The sequence below is a fragment of the Lampetra fluviatilis genome, unplaced genomic scaffold (genome assembly GCF_964198595.1).
Source record: "Lampetra fluviatilis unplaced genomic scaffold, kcLamFluv1.1 SCAFFOLD_308, whole genome shotgun sequence".
Classification (NCBI taxonomy): Eukaryota; Metazoa; Chordata; class Hyperoartia; order Petromyzontiformes; family Petromyzontidae; genus Lampetra; species Lampetra fluviatilis.
This window is the reverse complement of record NW_027621550.1, coordinates 12,261-27,500: the sequence shown is the minus strand read 5'-3', so window position 1 is coordinate 27,500 and position 15,240 is coordinate 12,261. Positions and strand designations below refer to the sequence as shown.

The 15,240-nt window shown below is 52.7% G+C and overlaps 1 protein-coding gene and 1 non-coding gene across 3 annotated transcripts in view; both read right to left on the bottom strand.

Moving 5' to 3' along the window:
* RAD9A (RAD9 checkpoint clamp component A) overlaps positions 1-10,593 on the bottom strand; it is a 45,720-nt gene extending 35,127 nt beyond the window's left edge. For both annotated transcript variants that reach the window (XM_078885630.1, XM_078885631.1), the window contains exons 1-3: positions 10,400-10,593; positions 8,943-9,013; positions 208-414 (exon numbers count right to left, since the gene is read on the bottom strand). The gene's annotated coding sequence lies outside the window, so the exon portion shown is untranslated. The remainder of the gene's footprint in view (positions 1-207; positions 415-8,942; positions 9,014-10,399) is intronic.
* Positions 10,594-13,526: 2,933 nt separating this feature from the next.
* TRNAG-GCC (transfer RNA glycine (anticodon GCC)) lies at positions 13,527-13,597 on the bottom strand. The gene has a single exon. It is a non-coding gene; the product is annotated as a tRNA-Gly (tRNA).
* Positions 13,598-15,240: the final 1,643 nt, after the last annotated feature.

The window sequence follows — 15,240 nt, the reverse complement described above, 5'->3', positions numbered from 1 at the left end:
CAGTGACACACACACACAGTGACACACACAGTGACACACACACACAGTGACACACACACACAGTGACACACACACAGTAACACACACACAGTGACACACACAGTGACACACACACACAGTGACACACACACACAGTGACACACACACACAGTGACACACACACAGTAACACACACACAGTGACACACACAGTGACACGCGCCGGTACCTTCACGCTGATCCTGCAGCGAAAGATGTCCTCGGCACCGTCGTCGCCCTGGCTACGGTCGCCACGGCTACGGTCGCCACGGCTACGGTCGCCACGGAGACGACCTCCATCGCCACGGCGACGGTGCTCGTAGTGCAGGAAGCAGAGGTGCGAGAGCAGGAAGCTGGCGTAGGCCGAGCGGCACGAGTTGACGGCACGGAGGGAGAGCTGGGGACACGTGACACACACACACACAGTGACACACACACACAGTGACACACACACAGTGACACACACACACACACACACAGTGACACACACAGTGACACACACACACAGTGACACACACACACAGTGACACACACACACACTCACAGTGACACACACACACACGTGACACACACACACACACACAGTGACACAGTGACACACACACACAGTGACACACACAGTGACACACACACAGTGACACACACACACACAGTGACACACACACATACTCACAGTGACACACACACACACGTGACACACACACACACAGTGACACAGTGACACACACACACAGTGACACACACAGTGACACACACACAGTGACACACACACACACAGTGACACACACACATACTCACAGTGACACACACACACACAGTGACACACACACACACAGTGACACAGTGACACACACACACACTTAGTCACACATACACTCACTTAGTCACACAAAGATCCCCCGTATAGCCTTAACAGACTGTAGGGGCAAGTGCTGTTAGCGAGCACCTATGAAGGCCGGAACGGTACACGAGGGGGTGGGTGGCCAGCGCCACGCCCGACCGCCTTTGTCTCCCCAGTGGCGATGTTTACACACCGCACCAGGTACTCATTTAAGGCTGAGTCGACCTAGGGGAGGCCCAGGACCGGTTCAGATAATCGTCACTGGTGTTAGCCGTGAGCGGGAATCGAACTCGGGTCGTCGGGTTCATAGCGCAGCGCGCTAACCGCTACACTACCGCTCCCCACACACACACAGTGATACACACAGTGACACACACACTTAGTCACACAGTGACACACACACACACGTGACACACACACACAGTGACACACACAGTGACACACACAGTGACACAGTGACACACACACACACGTGACACACACACACTCACTTACACACACACAGTGACACACACAGTGACACACACACTTAGTCACACAGTGACACACACAGTGACACACACAGTGACACACACACACTTAGTCACACATACACTCACTTACACACAGTGACACACACACACAGCAAACACACACACACAGTGACACACACACAGTGACACACAGTGACACACACACACAGCAAACACACACACACAGTGACACACACACAGTGACACACACACAGTGACACACACACAGTGACACACTTAGTCACTCACACACACTCACAGTGACACACACACACACACAGTGACACACACACGAGTTGACGGCACGAAGGGAGAGCTGGGCACACACACACACACGCACGCACACACACTCACACTCATTCATTCACTCATTCATTCACACATACCGCACACACACACACACAGTGACACACACACACAGTGACACACACAGTGACACACACACACACACACTCACTTACACACACACCGCACACACACCGCATACGCACACACAGCAAACACACACACAGCAAACACACACACACACACACGAGTTGACGGCACGAAGGGAGAGATGGGGACACACCGTACGCACACACACACACACACCCTCACTCATTCACTCACTCATTCACACACACCACACACACACACACACTCACTTAGTCACACACACACACACACACGCAGAGAGAGCTGGGGACACACAGCAAACACACCGCACACACACTCACTCATTAATTCATTCACTCATTAATTCATTCACTCATTCACTCACTCACACACACACCTAGTCACTCATACACACACACACACTCATTCATTCATTCATTCACTCATTCATTCACACACACCGCACACACACACACTCACTTAGTCACACACACACACACACGCACACACACACTCACTTAGTCACTCATACACACACCACACACACACACTCACTTAGTCACACACACACACACACGCAGAGAGAGCTGGGGACACACAGCAAACACACCGCACACACACTCACTCATTAATTCATTCACTCATTAATTCATTCACTCATTCACTCACTCACACACACACCTAGTCACTCATACACACACACACACTCATTCATTCATTCACTCATTCATTCACACACACACCGCACACACACCGCACGCACACACACAGCAAACACTTACACACACCTTACACACACACTCACTTAGTCACTCATACACACACCGCACACACACACTCACTTAGTCACTCATACACACACCGCACACACACACACTCACTTAGTCACTCATACACACACCGCACACACACACACTCACTTAGTCACTCATACACACACCGCACACACACACTCACTTAGTCACTCATACACACACCGCACACACACACTCACTTAGTCACTCATACACACACCGCACACACACACTCACTTAGTCACTCATACACACACCGCACACACACACTCACTTAGTCACTCATACACACACCGCACACACACACTCACTTAGTCACTCATACACACACCGCACACACACACTCACTTAGTCACTCACACACACACACGCACACACACACTCACTTAGTCACTCATACACACACCGCACACACACACTCACTTAGTCACTCATACACACACCGCACACACACACTCACTTAGTCACTCACACACACACGCACACACACACTCACTTAGTCACTCATACACACACCGCACACACACACTCACTTAGTCACTCATACACACACCGCACACACACACTCACTTAGTCACTCATACACACACCGCACACACACACTCACTTAGTCACTCATGCACACACCGCACACACACACTCACTTAGTCACTCATACACACACCGCACACACACACTCACTTAGTCACTCATACACACACCGCACACACACACTCACTTAGTCACTCATACACACACCGCACACACACACTCACTTAGTCACTCATACACACACCGCACACACACACTCACTTAGTCACTCATACACACACCGCACACACACACTCACTTAGTCACTCATACACACACCGCACACACACACTCACTTAGTCACTCATACACACACCACACACACACACTCACTTAGTCACACACACACACACACGCAGAGAGAGCTGGGGACACACAGCAAACACACCGCACACACACTCACTCATTAATTCATTCACTCATTAATTCATTCACTCATTCACTCACTCACACACACACTTAGTCACTCATACACACACGCACACACACACTCACTTAGTCACTCATACACACACCGCACACACACACTCACTTAGTCACTCATACACACACCGCACACACACACTCGCTTAGTCACTCACACACACACGCACACACACACTCACTTAGTCACTCATACACACACCGCACACACACACTCACTTAGTCACTCATACACACACCGCACACACACACTCACTTAGTCACTCATACACACACCGCACACACACACTCACTTAGTCACTCATACACACACCGCACACACACACTCACTTAGTCACTCATACACACACCGCACACACACACTCACTTAGTCACTCATACACACACGCACACACACATTCACTTAGTCACACACACACACACACGCACACACACACTCACTTAGTCACTCATACACACACCGCACACACACATTCACTTAGTCACTCATACACACACCGCACACACACATTCACTTAGTCACTCATACACACACCGCACACACACACTCACTTAGTCACTCATGCACACACCGCACACACACACTCACTTAGTCACTCATACACACACCGCACACACACACTCACTTAGTCACACACACACACACACGCACACACACACTCACTTAGTCACTCATACACACACCGCACACACACACTCACTTAGTCACTCATACACACACCGCACACACACACTCACTTAGTCACTCATACACACACCGCACACACACACTCACTTAGTCACTCATACACACACCGCACACACACACTCACTTAGTCACTCATACACACACCGCACACACACACTCACTTAGTCACTCATACACACACCGCACACACACACTCACTTAGTCACTCATACACACACCGCACACACACACTCACTTAGTCACTCATACACACACCGCACACACACACTCACTTAGTCACTCATACACACACCGCACACACACACTCACTTAGTCACTCATACACACACCGCACACACACACTCACTTAGTCACTCATACACACACCGCACACACACACTCACTTAGTCACTCATACACACACCGCACACACACACTCACTTAGTCACTCATACACACACCGCACACACACACTCACTTAGTCACTCATACACACACCGCACACACACACTCACTTAGTCACTCATACACACACCGCACACACACACTCACTTAGTCACTCATACACACACCGCACACACACACTCACTTAGTCACTCATACACACACCGCACACACACACTCACTTAGTCACTCATACACACACCGCACACACACACTCACTTAGTCACTCATACACACACCGCACACACACACTCACTTAGTCACACACACACACACACGCACACACACACTCACTTAGTCACTCATACACACACCGCACACACACACTCACTTAGTCACTCATACACACACCGCACACACACACACTCACTTAGTCACTCATACACACACCGCACACACACACTCACTTAGTCACTCATACACACACCGCACACACACACTCACTTAGTCACTCATACACACACCGCACACACACACTCACTTAGTCACTCATACACACACCGCACACACACACTCACTTAGTCACTCATACACACACCGCACACACACACTCACTTAGTCACACACACACACACACGCACACACACACTCACTTAGTCACTCATACACACACCGCACACACACACTCACTTAGTCACTCATACACACACCGCACACACACCGCACGCACTTAGTCACACACACACACACACGCACACACACACTCACTTAGTCACTCATACACACACCGCACACACACACTCACTTAGTCACTCATACACACACCGCACACACACACTCACTTAGTCACTCATACACACACCGCACACACACACTCACTTAGTCACTCATACACACACCGCACACACACACTCACTTAGTCACTCATACACACACCGCACACACACACTCACTTAGTCACTCATACACACACCGCACACACACACTCACTTAGTCACTCATACACACACCGCACACACACACTCACTTAGTCACTCATACACACACCGCACACACACACTCACTTAGTCACTCATACACACACCGCACACACACACTCACTTAGTCACTCATACACACACCGCACACACACACTCACTTAGTCACTCATACACACACCGCACACACACACTCACTTAGTCACTCATACACACACCGCACACACACACTCACTTAGTCACTCATACACACACACACGCACACACACACTCACTTAGTCACTCATACACACACCGCACACACACACTCACTTAGTCACTCATACACACACCGCACACACACACTCACTTAGTCACTCATACACACACCGCACACACACACTCACTTAGTCACTCATACACACACCGCACACACACACTCACTTAGTCACTCATACACACACCGCACACACACACTCACTTAGTCACTCATACACACACCGCACACACACACTCACTTAGTCACTCATACACACACCGCACACACACACTCACTTAGTCACTCATGCACACACCGCACACACACACTCACTTAGTCACTCATACACACACCGCACACACACACACTCACTTAGTCACTCATACACACCGCACACACACCGCACACACACGCTCACTTAGTCACACACACACTCACTCATTCATTCACTGACTCATTCACTCACTGACTCACTCACACACTCACTCATTCACTCACTCACACACACACTTAGTCACTCATACACACCGCACACACACCGCACACACACGCTCACTTAGTCACACACACACTCACTCATTCATTCACTGACTCATTCACTCACTGACTCACTCACACACTCACTCATTCACTCACTCACACACACACTTAGTCACTCACACACACACCCACCCACTCACTCACTCACCCACTCACTCACTCACTCACCCACCCTCCCACTCACACACTCACTCACCCACTCACTCACCCACCCACACACTCACCCACACACTCACCCACTCACTCACCCACCCACCCACTCACTCATTCACTAATTCACCCACCCAACCACGCACCCACTCACTCACCCACTCACCCACCCACTCACTCACCCACTCACACACTCATCCACCCACCCACACACTCACCCACCAACCCACTCACTCACTCACCCACCCACCCACCCACTCACTCACTCACTCACCCACCCACCTACCCACTCACCCACTCACCCACCCACCCACCCACTCACACACTCACCCACCCACCCACTCACTCACTCACCCACCTACTCACCCACCCACTCACTCACTCACCCACTCACCCACCCACCCACTCACTCACTCACCCACTCACACACCCACCCACTCACACACTCACCCACCCACCCACTCACTCACCCACCCACCGACTCACCCACCCACCCACTCACCCACTCACCCACCCACACACCAATCCACCCACCCACCCACTCACCCACTCACCCACTCACTCACCCACCCACCCACTCACTCACCCACCCACCCACTCACACACTCACCAACTCACCCACCCACCCACTCACACACTCACTCACTCACTCACCCACCCACTCACTCACCCAACCACCCACCCACTCACTCACTCACTCACCCACCCACTCACTCACTCACTCACCCACTCACCCACACACCCACTCACCCACACACCCACTCACCCACCCACCCACTCACCCACCCACCCACCCACTCACCCACCCACCCACCCACTCACTCACTCACTCACCCACCCACTCACTCACCCACTCACCCACCCCCCCACTCACTCACCCACCCACCCACTCACTCACTCACCCACTCACTCACCCACCCTCCCACTCACACACTCACTCACCCACTCACTCACCCACCCACACACTCACCCACACACTCACCCACTCACTCACCCACCCACCCACTCACTCACCCACTCACTCATTCACTAATTCACCCACCCAACCACGCACCCACTCACTCACCCACTCACCCACCCACTCACTCACCCACTCACACACTCATCCACCCACCCACACACTCACCCACCAACCCACTCACTCACTCACTCACCCACCCACTCACTCACCCACCCACTCACCCACCCACTCACCCACCCACCCACCCACTCACCCACCCACCCACCCACCCACCCACTCACCCACTCACCCACCCACCCACCCACTCACCCACCCACCCACCCACTCACCCACCCACCCACCCACTCACACACTCACCCACCCACCCACTCACTCACTCACCCACCTACTCACCCACCCACTCACTCACTCACCCACTCACCCACCCACCCACTCACTCACTCACTCACTCACCCACTCACACACCCACCCACTCACACACTCACCCACCCACCCACTCACTCACCCACCCACCGACTCACCCACCCACCCACTCACCCACTCACCCACCCACACACCAACCCACCCACCCACTCACTCACCCACTCATTCATTCACTAATTCACCCACCCAACCACTCACCCACTCACTCACCCACTCACCCACCCACTCACTCACCCACTCACACACTCATCCACCCACCCACACACTCACCCACCAACCCACTCACTCACTCACCCACCCACTCACTCACCCACTCACTCACTCACCCACACACCCACCCACCCACCCACCCACCCACCCACTCACCCACCCACCCACCCACTCACACACTCACCCACCCACCCACTCACTCACCCACCTACTCACCCACCCACTCACTCACTCACCCACTCACCCACCCACCCACTCACTCACTCACTCACCCACTCACACACCCACCCACCCACTCACACACTCACCCACCCACCCACTCACTCACTCACTCACCCACCTACTCACCCACCCACTCACTCACCCACTCACCCACCCACCCACTCACTCACTCACTCACCCACTCACACACCCACCCACTCACACACTCACCCACCCACCCACTCACTCACTCACCCACTCACACACTCACTCACCCACCCACTCACCCACTCACCCACACATTCACCCACTCACTCACCCACCCACCCACTCACTCACCCACTCACTCATTCACTAATTCACCCACTCACTCACCCACCCACTCACTCACCCACTCACTCATTCACTAATTCACCCACCCAACCACTCACCCACTCACTCACCCACTCACTCACCCACTCACCCACCCACTCACTCACCCACTCACACACTCATCCACCCACCCACCCACTCACCCACCCACACACCAACCCACCCACTCACCCACCCACCCACTCACACACTCACCCACTCACCCACCCACACACCAACCCACCCACTCACCCACTCACTCACCCACCCACCCACTCACCCACCCACTCACTCACTCACACACTCACCCCCTCAGGTAAGGCTGCCAGGTGAATTTCTTCTCCAAATTTCGCAAGGGACTGAACGGCTCTGCCCAGCACTGCACACATCATCATCATCAGCACATCATCATCATCAGCACATCATCATCAGCACATCATCATCATCAGCACATCATCATCACCATCATCATCAGCACAACAATAATCATCATCAAATCATCATCAGCACAACAACAATCATCATCATCATCAAATCATCATCATCAGCACATCATCATCATCAGCACATCATCATCAGCACAACAACAATCACCATCATCATCATCAGCACATCATCATTGCCATCATCATCAGCACAACAACAATCATATGGGAGCCTCAGTCTGGCTCTGTGAGCCTCAGTGATTAACACTAAACCCTGTGGGAGCCTCAGTCTGGCTCTGTGAGCCTCAGTGATTAACACTGAACCCTGTGGGAGCCTCAGTCTGGCTCTGTGAGTCTCAGTGATCGACACTGAACCCTATGGGAGCCTCAGTCTGGCTCTGTGAGCCTCACTGATTAACACTGAACCCTGTGGGAGCCTCAGTCTGGCTCTGTGAGCCTCACTGATTAACACTGAACCCTGTGGGAGCCTCAGTCTGGCTCTGTGAGCCTCACTGATTAACACTGAACCCTGTGGGAGCCTCAGTCTGGCTCTGTGAGCCTCAGTGATTAACACTGAACCCTGTGGGAGCCTCAGTCTGGCTCTGTGAGCCTCAGTGATTAACACTGAACCCTGTGGGAGCCTCAGTCTGGCTCTGTGAGCCTCAGTGATTAACACTGAACCCTGTGGGAGCCTCAGTCTGGCTCTGTGAGCCTCAGTGATTAACACTGAACCCTGTGGGAGCCTCAGTGACGTCAGACTGTATGTCGTGACGTCACTCAGTTGTCACCGCTACGTGACGTCACTCGCCCCCCCCCATCTCGTCACGCAAAACTCACGCCCGCAGCTCGTGACGTCATTCATGTCAAACCGCATATCGTGACGTCACTCAGTTGTCACCTCTACGTGACGTCACTCGCGCCCCCCCCCTTCTCGTCACGCAAAACTCACGCCCGCAGCTCGTGACGTCATTCATGTCGGAAATCGAACAGTACGCAATTTCTGAGGCGAATTATTGTCAAATAATGTCGATTAAAATATAAAAAAAACACATTGCTAAATGCTGATGATTAAAAGAAAAATAACCGTTAAATAATGTTGATTAAAACTAAACAAAATTGTAAAATGTTGATGTTCAATTTTCGATTTAAAGCTTTCGTGACTGCAGGGATTCATCTTCTTGGTTCTTTCGGTAAAGTCCCGTAGAAGGGAAGTTGTGGCCGAAACGTCGTGAGAATTATTTTATTATGTTTTGTTTTCATTATTTTATTACTTCCCTTCTACGTGACTTTACCGAAAGAACCAAGAAGATGTTGATGTTCAACAAAAAATCGAATCCGACCTTTCACATTGCTCCCCGGAAGAACGCACTTCATGTCTGAGGCGACATGCGAGCTTGTTGTTGTTGTTGTGCTGTTTGTTGTTGTTTGTTTGTTGATGTTTTAAACTCTTTAAACGTCGATTACTGTACCAACATCAGGAGCGCGCAGCGCGACACGTTTCCCGCCAAACGCCATCGGGCCATCGATTCCTCACCGAGCCCGTCGATTCCTGCACCAAACTGGAATCGATTCCCCAACCGCCGCCACCAACGTTGGGAGACCAAAGCTAAGCGGAATCGATTCCGATCAATCGATGCCAACGTTGCAACCTCATGCGATTCAACGAGGAATCGTCGATTGCTAAAACTTTGTACATTCACAACCCGGAATCGATTCCTTCGATGTAAACAATCGATGACGTCAGAAGACCTTATCGTGAATATTGATCAATCAGTGTCAACATTACACTTACCCACCCACTCACTCACCCACCCACTCACCCACTCACTCACCTACCCACTCACTCTCTCACTCACCCACCCACTCACCCACTCACCCACTCACTCACCCACCCACTCACCTACCCACTCACTCTCTCACTCACCCACCCACTCACCCACTCACTCAGTCACCCACCCACTCACTCAGTCACCCACCCACTCACTCACCCACTCACTCACCCACTCACCCATTCACTCACCCACCCACTCACCCACTCACTCACTCACTCACCCACTCACTCAGTCACCCACCCACTCACTCAGTCACCCACCCACTCACCCACCCACTCACTCACCCACTCAATCACCCACTCACCCATTCACTCACCCACCCACTCACCCACTCACTCACTCACTCACCCACTCACCCACCCACTCACCCACCCACTCACACACTCACTCACCCACTCACCCACTCACTCACCCACTCACTCACCCACTCACCCACTCACTCACCCACTCACTCACCCACTCACCCACCCACTCACCCACCCACTCACACACTCACTCACCCACTCACCCACCCACTCACCCACCCACTTACTCACCTACCCACTCACTCACCCACCCACTCACCCACTCACTCACCTACCCACTCACTCACCCACTCACCCACCCACTCACCCACCCACTTACTCACCTACCCACTCACTCACCCACCCACTCACCCACTCACTCACTCACTCACCCACTCACCCACCCACTCACCCACCCACTCACACACTCACTCACCCACTCACCCACTCACTCACCCACTCACTCACCCACTCACCCACTCACTCACCCACTCACTCACCCACTCACCCACCCACTCACCCACCCACTCACACACTCACTCACCCACTCACCCACCCACTCACCCACCCACTTACTCACCTACCCACTCACTCACTCACCCACCCACTCACCCACTCACTCACCTACCCACTCACTCACCCACTCACCCACCCACTCACCCACCCACTTACTCACCTACCCACTCACTCACCCACCCACTCACCCACTCACTCACCTACCAACTCACTCTCTCACTCACCCACCCACTCACTCAGTCACCCACCCACTCACCCACCCACTCACTCAGCCACCCACTCAGCCACTCACTCACCCACTCACTCACTTACCCACTCACTCACCCACTCACTCACCCACTCACCCACTCACTCACTCACCCACTCACTCACCCACTCACCCACTCACTCACTCACCCACTCACCAACTCACTCACCCACTCACTCACTCACCCACTCACACACCCACTCACTCACCCACTCACCCACCCACTCACCTACTCACCCACCCACTCACTCACTCACCCACTCACCCACCCATTCACTCACCCACTCACCCACCCACTCACCCACTCAGCCACTCACCCACTCACCCACTCACACACTCACCCACCCACTCACCCACCCACTCACCCACTCACTCAGCCACCCACTCACTCACTCACCCACTCACCCACTCACCCACCCACTCACCCACTCACTCACCCACCTACCCACTCACTCACTCACTCACTCACCCACCCACTCACCCACTCACTCACCCACTCACCCACCCACTCACTCACCCACCGACTCACCCACTCACACACTCACTCACCCACTCACCCACCCACCCACTCACCCACTCACCCATTCACTCACCCACTCACTCACCCACTCACCCACCCACTCACCCACCCACTCACCCACTCACCCACCCACCCACCCACTCACCCACCCACTCACTCACCCACACACTCACCCACCCACTCACCCACTCACCCACCCACCCACTCACTCACTCACCCACTCACCCACCCACTCACCCACTCACTCACCCACTCACTCACGTACCCACCTACTCACCCACCCACCCACTCACCCACCCACTCACTCACCCACTCACTCACCTACCCACTCACTCACCCACCCACCCACTCACCCACCCACTCACTCACCCACTCACTCACCCACTCACTCACTCACCCACCCACCCACCCACTCACCCACTCACTCACCCACTCACCCACTCACTCACCCACTCACTCACCCACTCACTCACGTACCCACTCACCCACTCACCCACTCACTCACCCACTCACTCACCCACCCACCCACCCACTCACCCACCCACTCACCCACCCACCCACTCACTCACCCACTCACTCACCCACTCACTCACGTACCCACTCACCCACTCACCCACTCACTCACCCACTCACCCACCCACTCACCCACCCACTCACCCACTGACTCACTCACCCACCCACTCACTTACCCACTGACCCACTCACCCACCCACTCACTCACACACTCACCCACCCACTCACCCACCCACTCACTCACCCACTCAACCACTCACCCACCCACTCACCCACCCACTCACTCACTCACTCACCCACTCACCCACCCACTCACCCACCCACCCACTCACCCACTCACTCACCCATCAGCGCCATCTCCACTCTCACCAGCAGGGGGCGACACAGCCAATTGTGAACTCTGTGGGTGACCAAAGCAGCCACAGCAAACCTACGCAATACAAAATATCTTCTTATTGTTTGTAAAAAAAAGTTCCATGTACATAAAAAAACTAATATATTATTCCAAACACCTTTTAATTATTTATAAGAAAAAAAAAATTTCTAAACAAAATGTGCATCGGCCGGGAATCGAACCCGGGCCTCCCGCGTGGCAGGCGAGAATTCTACCACTGAACCACCGATGCTGTACGAAAACGAAAGATACCGTTAGGCCTTATATAGTCAACAATTACAGTGTGAAAGTTCACTTTTTGTGGTTTTACATTGTTAAAGTTCATTTTTTATTGCTTATATGAGGTAATATATATCATGTATAATGTATTCTTACATCCTAACACCAATTTCACGACTAAACCACCGATGCTGTACGAAAACGGTAGATACAGTTAGGCCTTTTATAGTCAACTATTGCAGTGTGAAAATTCACTTTTTGAGGTTATACAAGTTTAAAGTTAAATTTTTATTGGTTTTATGAGGTAATATAAGTCATATATGTCATATATTACCTCATGTATAATGTCCTATTACATCCTAATACCAATTCTACCACTGATGCTGTACGAAAACGATAAAAACCATTAGCCCTTACATAGTCAATCAGTGCAGTGTTAAAAGTTATTTTTTGTGGTTTTACAATGTTAAAGTTTATTTTTTATTGGTTTTATGAGGTAAATTAGGTCATATATTACCTCATATATAATGTGTTAACCTCTTCATACCAACTCCACCACTGATGCTGAGCAGTCGTCCTTACATAGCCAACCTTTAAAGCGTTATAAAGTGTAATTTTATTGGTTTTATGAGGCAATATAAGTCATATAAGTCAGAAATTACCTCATATAATGTACCAATTCTACCACTGAATCACCGATGCTGTACGAAAACGATAGATACCACTGATCGTTCATTTTTTTGTTTCTACGTGACCTTAGGGGCAGTCCCCTTCCCAGAGGTCGCAACCGGGTACCCAATACCCGTACCCTACCCGATACCCGGCTACCCGTACCCGGCCGGGTACGGGTACGGGTAGCCGTTTGCGACCCTGGTGCGGCCGGGTACGGGTACGGGTAGGCCGTGAGTCACTGGGTGAGTAACCGTTTGTCACTCATTTCGGGTAGGGTACGGGTACGGGTAGGCAACGGGTACCCGTACCCGACCGGGTACGGGTACCCATTTGCGACCCTGGTGCGGCCGGGTACAGGTATGGGTAGACCGTGAGTCACTGGTGAGTCACCGTTTGTCACTCATTTCCCAACGTCTTGTCTCTTCTCACAATTCAAGTTCCTAGAATCAACCCACCCGCGCCTGAAACATGGCTTCATCCCAGAGGTCGCAATCAGGTACCCGATACCCGTACCCTACCCGGCCGGGTACGGGTAGGGTACGGGTACGGCCGGGTACGGGTACGGGTACCAGTTTGCGACCCTGGTGCGGCCGGGTACGGGTACGGGTAAGGAATCAAAACCCGTTTGCGACCTCTGCTCCCCACCCCTTATAACACCTGGCCCACGTGATACCAGGCAGCCAATCATCAGCCTCGCCCCCCTGGAACCTTCGAGATGTTGCTATGCAGCCCCAGGGCCACGCCCCTGGCTCGACGTCCCATTGGCTGCTGGCTGAGGCCGGCAGAGCCAATCACCATCGCCCAGTTACCCCCCGCCCCCCCCCGGGTGCATCCTCATATTACACACGTGTAGAGGTGTTACGGGAGGGCGAACAAACACACCAGGGGTGGTTATGCCCGCACGCGGTAGGATGCTTACATCAACGTCCGCATCGGTCAGCCCTGGGGGGCTGAAACGGCGCTGTGATCCACCACGGCACTACC